Source organism: Ursus maritimus (genome assembly GCF_017311325.1).
Source record: "Ursus maritimus isolate PB19 chromosome X unlocalized genomic scaffold, ASM1731132v1 scaffold_X1, whole genome shotgun sequence".
Classification (NCBI taxonomy): domain Eukaryota; kingdom Metazoa; phylum Chordata; class Mammalia; order Carnivora; family Ursidae; genus Ursus; species Ursus maritimus.
In genome coordinates this window covers 75,028,463-75,040,668 of record NW_024423319.1, presented here as the reverse complement: position 1 = coordinate 75,040,668, position 12,206 = coordinate 75,028,463, and positions in this window count along the sequence as shown.

Below are 12,206 nucleotides of genomic sequence, written 5' to 3'. Positions count from 1 at the left end.
AGGAAACTGAAATAGACGTAACTCTCAGTAAGAACAGGGTATGGAAAGGGTCTTCCAAATCGCATTGTGTGTTTTGATGATGAAAGCCTGTTTCAGATTGTGTATAGAAGCATAAAAAAAGGGCCATTAAGCAATCATTAAGGAGGAACATTTTATCGAAGCCGTCTTTCAGGTCACGTCTTCAGTGATGAAGATTAAAGCGTTTGCACACAGGTGTAAGAAAACATAAGGAAAGTCCCATAGACTGAAGTCTAAGAAAAACACCAAAGAAAAAGCATCTTGCATCTCACAGGATTCTGTCATGACAATGGAAGCATGTGCAAAAGTGTGTGTGAACACATCAACAGAAAGCGCTTTGCTTAACTCTATAGAAGAACACTGTTGAGACACCATGTCTCAACTCACAACTTCTGTCGTGAAGATGGAAGCTATGGGAAGAGTGCCGGGGAGCCTGAAAAGAAAGTGCCGTCTCCTAAATTCTGACAACCGAATCTGTGCAGAGAGCATACAATACCGAACCCACCTCCTAAGGAATGAATCAACCTGGGTTTTCTTCCTTGTGCGCTGAACCTTAAGGATCGTGCCATTCACTTAATTGTAGGTGAGAACATTAGACAGATAGCATGTTACAACACACAACTTCTGTCATGAAGACGGAAACGTTTGCAACGTTGTGCTGAAGGCATAAGGAAAGTGGCAGAGACGTAGCTTCAAGAAAGTAGTGTACCGAATCCATACTTCAAGACATGTCTTCTTTCATGAAGTTGGAAGCATTCTTAGAAGAGCGTGTCTCAGCATAAGGCTTTTATGGTGCACTTAACCTTAGGAAAGATCTCCATCGAAAAGCATCTGAAACTCACATCTTCTCTCATGCAGATGGAAGCATGGGCTACAGGGTGAAGGAACGTGTAAAGATGTGCCGTTTACTAAACTACCAGCACCAAGCCTCTGTAGAGAGAATGCCACTTCAGACATCCTGATGCATGAAGAGAGAAGCTTTTTCAAATATCAGTGTTGAACGGAAAGAGAAGTGCCTTACGCTTAAGAGGAAGAAAGAGCACCATCTAGAGACAACCTTCCAAATCACATCTACCTTCAAGAAGATGGTGTAATTCCCAGTAGTGTGTATGCAAACCTAAGGAACGTGCTGTATGCTTAAAGATGAACACCCTTTTGAAAGGTCTTCCAACTCACAGCTTCGGGACGAAGATGGAAGTAATTGCAGAAGTGTGAGAGAAAACATAAGGAGAGGTTAATTCTAAGTAATGGAGAGAACCAAGACTTTTGAGAGAAGAGCAACATCATTCTCACATCGTGACCCATGAATATACACGCGGTTCCAAACAAGTGCATTGAACCTTAAGGAAACTGAAATAGACGTAACTCTCAGTAAGAACAGGGTATGCAAAGTGTCGCCAAATCGCATCGCCTGTCTTGATGATGAAAGCCTGTTTCAGATTGTGTATAGAAGCATAAAGAAACGGCCATTAAGCAATCATTAAGGAGGAACATTGTATCGAAGCCGTCCTTCAGGTCACGTCTTCAGTGATGAAGATGAAAACATTTGCACAGAGGTATCAGAAAACAAAAAGAAAGTGACATAGTCTGAAGTCTAAGAAAAACACCATAGAGAAAGCATCTTGCATCTCACAGGATTCTGTCATGACAATGGAAGCATGTCCAAAAGTGTGTGTGAACACATCAACAGAAAGCGCTTTGCTTAACTCTATAGAAGAACACTGATCAGACACCATGTCTCAACTCACATCTTCCTTTGTGATGATGGAATCTATGGCAAGAGTGTGTGGGAGCGTGAAAAGAAAGTGCCGTCTCCTAAATTCTGACAACCGAATCTGTGCAGAGAGCATACAATACCGAACCCACTTCCTGATGAATGAATCAACCACGTTTTTTTTTTCCTTGTGCGCTGAACCTTAAGGAAAGTGCCATCAACTGAATAGAAGGTGAGAACACTGGATAGATAGCATCTTACAACCCACAACTTCTGTCATGAAGACGGAAACGTTTGCAACGTTGTGTTGAAAGCATAAGGAAAGGGGCAGAGACATAGCTTCAAGAAAGGAGCGTACCGAATCCATTCTTCAAGACACGTCTTCTTTCATGAAGTTGGAAGCATTCGTTGAATAGCATTTCTCAGCATAAGGAATTTATCCTGTGCTTAACGTTATGCAAGAACTCTTTCGAAAAGCATGTGAAACTCACATATTCCCTCCTTCCCACGGACACATTAGCTACAGGGTGAGGGAACGTGTAAAGAAATGCCGTTTACTAAACTATGAGCACCAAGCGTCTGTAGAGGGAATGCCACTTCAAACATCCTGATGCATGAAGACAGAAGCTTTTTCAAATATCAGTGTTGAACGGCAAGAGAAGTGCCTTACGCTTAACAGTACGAAAGAGCACCATCTAGAGACAACCTTCCCAATCACATCTACTTTCATGAAGATGGTGCAATTTCCAATAGTGTGTATGAAAACATAAGGAACGTGCTGTATGCTCAGGAAGAACACCCATTGGAAAAGATCTTCCAACTCAAAGCTTCTGGATGGAAGATGCAAGTACGTGAAGAAGTGTGAGAGAAAACATAAGGAGAGGTTGTATCTATATGGCAGAGAACCAAGACTTTTGATAGAAGAGCAACCTCAATCTAACATCGTGACCCATGATTACACACGTGGTTCCCAATACCTGCATTGATCCTTAAGGAAACTGAAATAGATGTAACTCTCACTAAGAACAGGTTATGGAAAGGGTCTTCCAAATCGCATTGTGTGTTTTGATGATGAAAGCCTGTTTCAGATTGTGTATAGAAGCATAAAGAAACGGCCATTAAGCAATCATTAAGGAGGAACATTGTATCGAAGCCGTCTTTCAGATCACGTCTTCAGTGATGAAGATGAAAGCGTTTGCACAGCGGTATAAGAAAACATAAGGAAAGTGCCAGAGACTGAAATCTAAGAAAAACACCATAGAGAAAGCATCTTGCATCTCACAGGATTCTGTCATGACAATGCAAGCATGTGCAAAATTGTGTGTGAACACATCAACAGAAAGCGCTTTGCTTAACGCTATAGAAGAACACTGTTCAGACACCAATGTCTCAACTCACAACTTCTTTCGTGAAGATGGAAACTATGGCAAGAGTGCGGGGGAGCATGAAAAGAAAGGGCCGTCTCCTAAATTCTGATAACCGAATCTGTGCAGAGAGCATACAATACCGAACCTACCTCCTGATGAATGAATCAACCAGGGATTTCTTCCTTGTGCGCTGAACCTTAAGGAAAGTGCCATCAACTGAATAGTAGGTGAGAACACTGGATACATAACATCTTACAACCCACAACTTCTGTCATGAAGACTGAAACGTTTGCAACGTTGTGTTGAAAGCATAAGGAAAGGGGCAGAGACGTAGCTTCAAGAAAGGAGCGTTCCGAATCCATCCTTCAAGACACGTCTTCTTTCATGAAGTTGGAAGCATTCGCTGAAGAGCGTTTCTGAGCATAAGGAATTTATCGTGTGCTTATCCTTATGAAAGAACTCTGTCGAAAATCATCTGAAACTCACACCTTGCCTCCTACCCATGGACACATTAGCTACAGGGTGAGGGAACGTGTAAAGAAATGGCGTTTACTAAACTATGAGCACCAAGCCTCTGTAGAGGGAATGCCACTTGAGAGCATCCTGATGCATGAAGAGAGAAGCTTTTTCAAATACCAGTGTTGAACAGCAACAGAAGTGCCTTATGATTAACAGTACGAAAGAGCACCATCTAGAGACAACCTTCCCAATCACATCTACCTTCCTAAAGATGGTGTAATGTCCAGGAGTCTGTATGAAAACATAAGGAACGTGCTGTATGCTCAGGAAGAACACCATTGGAAAAGACCTTCCAACTCAAAGCTTCTGGACGGAAGATGGAAGTACATGAAGAAGTGTGAGAGAAAACATAAGGAGAGGTTGTATCTAAGTATTGCAGAGAACCAAGACTTTTGATAGAAGAGCAACTTCAATCTAACATCGTGACCCATGATTACACACGTGGTTCCCAATACCTTCATTGATCTTTAAGGAAACTGAAATAGACGTAACTCTCAGTAAGAACAGGGTATGGAAAGGGTCTTCCAAATCGCATTGTGTGTTTTGATGATGAAAGCCTGTTTCACATTGTGTATAGAAGCATAAAGGAAAGGCCATTAAGCAATCATTAAGGAGGAACATTTTATCGAAGCCGTCTTTCAGGTCACGTCTTCAGTGATGAAGTTGAAAGCGTTTGCACAGATGTATAAGAAAACATAAAAAAAGTGCCCTAGACTGAAGTCTAAGAAAAACACCATAGAGAAAGCATATTGCATCTCACACGATTCTGTCATGACAATGGAAGCATGTGCAAAAGTGTGTGAACACATCAACAGAAAGCGCTTTGCTTTACTCTATAGAAGAACACTGTTCAGACACCATGTCTCAACTCACAACTTCCTTCGTGAAGATGGAATCTATGGCAAGAGTGCGAGGAAGCGGGAAAAGTAAGTGCCGACTCCTAAATTCTGACAACCGAATCTGTGCAGAGAGCATACAATACCGAACCCACCTCCTGATGAATGAATCAACCAGGGTTTTCTTCCCTGTGCGCTGAACCTTAAGGAAAGTGCCATCAACTGAATAGTAGGTGAGAACACTGGAAACATAGCATCTTACAACCCACAACTTCTGTCATGAAGATGGAAATGTTTGCAACGTTGTGTTGAAAGCATAAGGAAAGGGGCAGAAGCGTAGCTTCAAGAAAGAAGCGTACCGAATCCAACCTTCAAGACACGTCTTCTTTCATGAAGTTGGAAGCATTCTTTGAAGAGCGTTTCTCAGCATAAGGAATTTATCGTGTGCTTAACCTTATGAAAGAAGTCTGGCGAAAAGCATCTGAAACTCACATCTTCCCTCCTATGGAAGGACGCAAGAGCTACAGGGTGAGGGAACGTGTAAAGAAATGCCTTTTACTAAACTATGAGCACCAAGCCTCTGTAGCGGGAATGCCACTTCAAACATCCTTATGCATAAAGAGAGAAGCTTTTTCAAATATCAGTGTTGAAGTGCAAGAGAAGTTCCTTACGCTTAACAGTACGAAAGAGCACCATCTAGAGACAACCTTCCCAATCACATCTACCTTCCTGAAGATGGTGTAATGTCCAGTAGTGTGTATGAAAACATGGGGAACGTGCTGTATGCTCAGGAAGAACACCAATTGGAAAAGATCTTCCAACTCAAAGCTTCTGGACGGAAGATGCAAGTATGTGAAGAAGTGTGAGAGAAAACATAAGGAGATGTTGTATCTAAGTATTGGAGAGAACCAAGACTTTTGATAGAAGAGCAACTTCAATACAGCATCGTGGCCCATGATTACACACGTGGATCCCAATACCTTCATTGAGCCTTAAGGAACCTGAAATAGACGTAAGTCTCAGTAAGAACAGGGTATGGAAGGGTTCTTCCAAATTGCACTGTGTGTTTTGATGATGAAAGCCTGTTTTAGGTTGTGTATAGAAGCATAAAGAAAGGGCCATTAAGCAATCCTTAAGGAGGAACATTGTATCGAAGACGTCTTTCAGGTCACGTCTTCAGTGATGAAGATGAAAGCGTTTGTACAGAGGTATAAGAAAACATAAGGAAAGTGCCATAGACTGAAGTCTAAGAAAAACACCATAGAGAAAGCATCTTGCATCTCACAGGATTATGTCATGACGATGGAAGCATGTGCAAAATGTGTGTGAACACATCAACAGAAAGCGCTTTGCTTAACTCCATAGAAGAACACTGTTCAGACACCATGTCTCAACACACAACTTCCTTTGTGAATATGGAATCTATGTCAAGAGTGTGGGTAAGCGTGAAAAGAAAGTGACGTCTCCTAAATTCTGACAACCGAATCTGTGCAGAGAGCATACAATACCGAACCCACCTCCTGAAGAATGAATCAACCTGGGATTTCTTCCTTCTGCGCTGAACCTTAAGGAAAGTGCCATCAACATAATAGTAGGTGAGAACACTGGATAGATACCATCTTACAACCCACAACTTCTGTCATGAAGAGGGAAATGTTTCCAATGTTGTGCTGAAAGCATAAGGAAAGTGGCAGAGACGTAGCTTCAAGAAAGTAGTGTACCGAATCCATCCTTCAAGACACGTCTTCTTTCATGAAGTTGGAAGCATTCTTAGAAGAGCGTTTCTCAGCAGAAGGAATTTCTGGTGCGCTTAAACTTATGAAAGATCTCCGTCAAAAAGCATCTGAAACTCACATCTTCTCTCATGCAGATGGAGGCATGGGCTACAGGGTGAAGGAACGTGGAAAGATGTGCCATTTACTAAACTATGAGCACCAAGCCTCTGTAGAGAGAATGCCACTTCAAATATCCTGATGCATGAAGAGAGAAGCTTTTTCAAATAACAGGGTTGAAAGGCAAGAGAAGTGCCTTACGCTTAACAGTAAGAAAGAACACCATCTAGAGACAGCCTCCAAATCACATCTACCTTCATGAAGATGGTGTAATTTTCAGTAGTGTGTATGGAAACATAAGGAACATGCTTTATGCTTAAGGAAGAACACCCTGTGGAAAAATCGTCCAACTCACATCTTCTGGACGGAAGATGGAAGTAATTGCAGAAGTGTGAGAGAAAAAACAGGGAGAGGTTGTATCTACGTAATGGAGAGAACCAAGACTTTTGATAGAAGACCAACATCAATCTAACATTGTGACCCATGAATATACACCTGGTTCCAAATAAGTGCATTGAACCTTAAGGAAACTGAAATAGACGTAACTCTCAGTAAGAACAGGGTACGGAAAGTGTCTTCCAAATCATATCGTCTGTCTTGATGATGAAAGCCTGTTTCACATTATGAATGGAAGCATAAGGAAAGGGCCATTAACCGATCTGTAAGACAGAACACTGTATCGAAGGCGTCTTTCTGGTCACGTCTTTGGTCGTGAAGATGAAAGCGTTTGCCAGAGGTATAAGAAAACATAAGGAAAGTGCCATAGACTGAAGTCGAAGAAAGAACACCAGAGAGAAAGCATCTTGCATCTCACAGGATTCTGTCCTGAAAACGGAAGCATGTGCAAAAGTCTGTGTGAACACATCACCAGAAAGCCCTTTGCTTAACTCTACACAACAACACTGTTCAGACACCATTTCTCAACTCCCAAGTTATGTTGTGAAGATGGAAGCAATGGGGAAAGTGCAGGGGAGCCTGAAAAGAAAGTGCTTTTTCCTAAATTCTGACAACTGAATCCGTGCAATGAGCATACAATACCGAACCAACCTCCTGAATAATGAATCAACCTGGGTTTTCTTTCTTGTGCGCCGAACCTTAAGGAAAGCGCCATCAACTTAATAGTCGCTGAGAACACTGGATAGATAGCATCTTACAATCTACAACTTCTGTCATGAAGACGGAAACGTTTGCAACGTTGTGCTGAAAGCATAAGGAAAGTGGCAGAGACGTAGCTTCAAGAAAGTAGTGTACCAAATCCATCCTTCAAGACACATCTTCTTTCATGAAGTTGGAAGCATTCTTAGAGGAGCGTTTCCATAGCATAAGGAATTTTTGGTGCTCTTAAACTTATGAAAGATCTCCGTCAAAAAGCATCTGAAATTCACATCTTCTCTCATGCAGTTGGATGCATGAGCTACAGGGTGAAAGAACATGTAAAGATGTGCCGTTTTCTAAACTATGAGCACCAAGCCTCTGTAGAGAGAATGCCACTTCAAGCATCCTGATGCATGAAGGGAGAAGCTTTTTGAAATATTAGTGTTGAATGGCAAGAGAAGTGCGTTATGCTTAACAGTAAGAAAGAGCACCATCTAGAGACAACCTTCCAAATCACATCTACCTTCATGAAGATGGTGTAATTTCCACAAGTGTGTATGGAAATATAAGGAACGTAGTTTATGCTTAAGGAAGAACACACTTTGGAAAAGATGTTCCAACTCACAGCTTCTGGACGGAAGATGGAAGTAATTGCAGAAGTGTGAGAGAAAACCTAAGGAGAGTCTGTATCTAAGTAATGGAGAGAACCAAGACTTTTGAGAGAAGAGCAACATCAATGTAATATCGTGACCCATGAATATACACGTGGTTCCAACTAAGTGCATTGAACCTTAAGGAAACTGAAATAGACATAACCGTCAGTAAGGACAGGTTACGGAAAGTGTCTTCCAAATCGCATCGTCTGTCTTGATGATGAAAGCCTGTTTCACATTGTGAATGGAAGCATAAAAGAGGGCCATGAACAAATCTTTAAGACAGAACACTATATCGAAGCTGTCTTTCAGGTCACCTGTTTGGTCGTGAAGATGAAACCGTTTGCACAGAGGTATAATAAAACATAAGGATAGTGCCATAGACTGAAGCCTAAGAAAAAACACCACAGAGAAAGCATCTTGCATCTGACAGGATTCTGTCCTGAAAATGGAAGCATGTGCAAAAGTCTGTGTGAACACATCAACAGAAAGCGCTTTGCTTAACTCTATAGAAGAACACTGTTGAGACACCATGTCTCAACTCACACCTTCTGTCGTGAAGATGGAATCTATGGCAACAGTCCAACGGGGGAGCCTGAAAAGAAAGTGCCGACTCCTAAATTCTGACAACCGAATCTGTGCAGAGAGCATACAATACCGAACCCACCTCCTGAAGAATGAATCAACCTGGGTTTTCTTCCTTGTGCGCTGAACCTTAGGGAAAGTGCCCTCCACTTAATAGTAGGTGAGAAAACTGCATAGATAGCATCTTACAACCCACAACTTCTGTCATGAAGACGGAAACGTTTGCAACTTGCGCTGAAAGCATAAGGAAAGTGGCTGAAACGTAGTTTCAAGAAAGTAGTGTACCAAATCCATCCTTCAAGAAACGTCTTCTTTCATGAAGTTGGAAGCATTCTTAGAAGAGCGTTTCTCAGCATAAGGAATTGATGGTGCACTTAACCTTAGGAAAGTTACCGTCGAAAAGGATCTGAAACTCACATCCTCTCTCATGGAGATGGAGGCCTGGGCTAGAGGGTGAAGGAACGTGTAAAGATGTGCTGTTTACTAAACTATGAGCACCAAGCCTCTGTAGAGAGAATGCCACTTCAAACATCCTGATGCATGAAGGGAGAAGCTTTTTCAAATATCAGTGTTGAAGGGCAAGAGAAGTGCCTTAAGCTTAAGAGGAAGAAAGAGCACCATCTAGAGACAACCTTCCAAATCACATCTACCTTCATGAAGATGGTGTAATTTCCACAAGTGTGTATGGAAATATAAGGAACGTAGTTTATGCTTAAGGAAGAACACACTTTGGAAAAGATGTTCCAACTCACAGCTTCTGGACGGAAGATGGAAGTAATTGCAGAAGTGTGAGAGAAAACCTAAGGAGAGTCTGTATCTAAGTAATGGAGAGAACCAAGACTTTTGAGAGAAGAGCAACATCAATGTAATATCGTGACCCATGAATATACACGTGGTTCCAACTAAGTGCATTGAACCTTAAGGAAACTGAAATAGACATAACCGTCAGTAAGGACAGGTTACGGAAAGTGTCTTCCAAATCGCATCGTCTGTCTTGATGATGAAAGCCTGTTTCACATTGTGAATGGAAGCATAAAAGAGGGCCATGAACAAATCTTTAAGACAGAACACTATATCGAAGCTGTCTTTCAGGTCACCTGTTTGGTCGTGAAGATGAAACCGTTTGCACAGAGGTATAATAAAACATAAGGATAGTGCCATAGACTGAAGCCTAAGAAAAAACACCACAGAGAAAGCATCTTGCATCTGACAGGATTCTGTCCTGAAAATGGAAGCATGTGCAAAAGTCTGTGTGAACACATCAACAGAAAGCGCTTTGCTTAACTCTATAGAAGAACACTGTTGAGACACCATGTCTCAACTCACAACTTCTGTCGTGAAGATGGAAGCTATGGGAAGAGTGCAAGGGAGCCTGAAAAGAAAGTGCCGTCTCCTAAATTCTGACAACCGAATCTGTGCAGAGAGCATACAATACCGAAACCACCTCCTGATGAATTAATCAACCAGGGTTTTCTTCCTTGTGTGCTGAACCTTAAGGAAAGTGCCATCAACTTAATAGTAGTTGAGAACACTGGATAGATAACATCTTACAACCCATAATTTCTTTCATGAATACGGAAACGTATCTTCAACCTCACACTGTTGAGACAGTGCTCCCCGCACACCTTATGTTTGCATACACACTACTGGAAATTACACCATCTTCATGAAGGTAGATGTGATTTGGAAGGTTGTCTCTAGATGGTGCTCTTTCTTCCTCTTAAGCTTAAGGCACTTCTCTTGCCCTTCAACACTGATATTTGAAAAAGCTTCTCCCTTCATGCATCAGGATGTTTGAAGTGGCATTCTCTCTACAGAGGCTTGGTGCTCATAGTTTAGTAAACAGCACATCTTTACACGTTCCTTCACCCTCTAGCCCAGGCCTCCATCTCCATGAGAGAGGATGTGAGTTTCAGATCCTTTTCGACGGTAACTTTCCTAAGGTTAAGTGCACCATCAATTCCTTATGCTGAGAAACGCTCTTCTAAGAATGCTTCCAACTTCATGAAAGAAGACGTTTCTTGAAGGATGGATTTGGTACACTACTTTCTTGAAACTACGTTTCAGCCACTTTCCTTATGCTTTCAGCGCAAGTTGCAAACGTTTCCGTCTTCATGACAGAAGTTGTGGGTTGTAAGATGCTATCTATCCAGTGTTCTCACCTACTATTAAGTGGAGGGCACTTTCCCTAAGGTTCAGCGCACAAGGAAGAAAACCCAGGTTGATTCATTCCTCAGGAGGTGGGTTCGGTATTGTATGCTCTCTGCACAGATTCGGTTGTCAGAATTTAGGAGATGGCACTTTCTTTTCAGGCTCCCCCGCACTCTTCCCATAGCTTCCATCTTCACGACAGAAGTTGTGAGTTGAGACATGGTGTCTCAACAGTGTTCTTCTATAGAGTTAAGCAAAGCAATTTCTGTTGATGTGTTCAAACAGACTTTTTCACATGCTTCTGTTTTCAGGACAGAATCCTGTGAGATGCAAGATGCTTTCTCTCTGGTGTTCTTTCTTCGACTTCAGTCTATGGCACTTTCCTTATGTTTTCTTATACCTCTGGCAAACGCTTTCATCTTCACGACCAAAGACGTGACCTGAAAGACGGCTTCGCTACAATGTTCTGTCTTAAAGATTGGTTCATGGCCCTTTCCTTATGCTTCCATTCACAATGTGAAACAGGCTTTCATCATCAAGACAGACGATGCGATTTGGAAGACACTTTGCATACCCTGTTCTTACTGAGAGTTACGTCTATTTCAGTTTCCTTAAGGTTCAATGCACTTGTTTGGAACCGCGTGTATATTCATGGGTCACGATGTTAGAATGATGTTGCTCTTCTATCAAAAGTCTTGGTTCTCTCCATTACTTAGAATTAACCTCTCCTTATGTTTTCTCTCACACTTCTGCAATTACTTCCATCTTCCGTCTCGAAGCTGTGAGTTGGAAGACCTTTCAAAAGGGTGTTCTTCTTTAAGCATACAGCACCTTCCTTAGGTTTGCATACACACTACTGGGAATTACACCATCTTCTTGAAGGTAGATGTGATTTGGAAGGTTGTCTCTAGATGGTGCTCTTTCTTCCTCTTAAGCGTAAGGCACTTCTCTTTCCCTTCAACACTGATATTTGAAAAAGCTTCTCTCTTCATGCATCAGGATGTTTGAAGTGGCATTCTCTCTACAGAGGCTTGGTGCTCATAATTTAGTAAATGGCACATCTTTACACGTTCCTTCACCCCGTGATGCCTCCATCTGTCATGAGAAGATGAGCAGATGCTTTTCGAGGAGGCTTTCCTAGGTTAAGTGCACCATAAATTCCTTATGCTGAGACATGCTCTTCTAAGAATGCTTCCAACTTCATGAAAGAAGACGTGTCTTGAAGGATGGATTCGTACACTCTTCTTGAAGCTACGTCTCTGCCACTTTCCTTATGCCTTCAGCACAACGTTGCAAACGTTTCCGTCTTCATGACAGAAGTTTGGTTGTAAGATGCTATCTATCCAATGTTCTCACCTACTATTAGTGAGACTTCCTTAAGTTCAGCGCACAAGGAAGAAAACCCAGGTTGATTCATTCCTTAGGAGGTGGGTTCG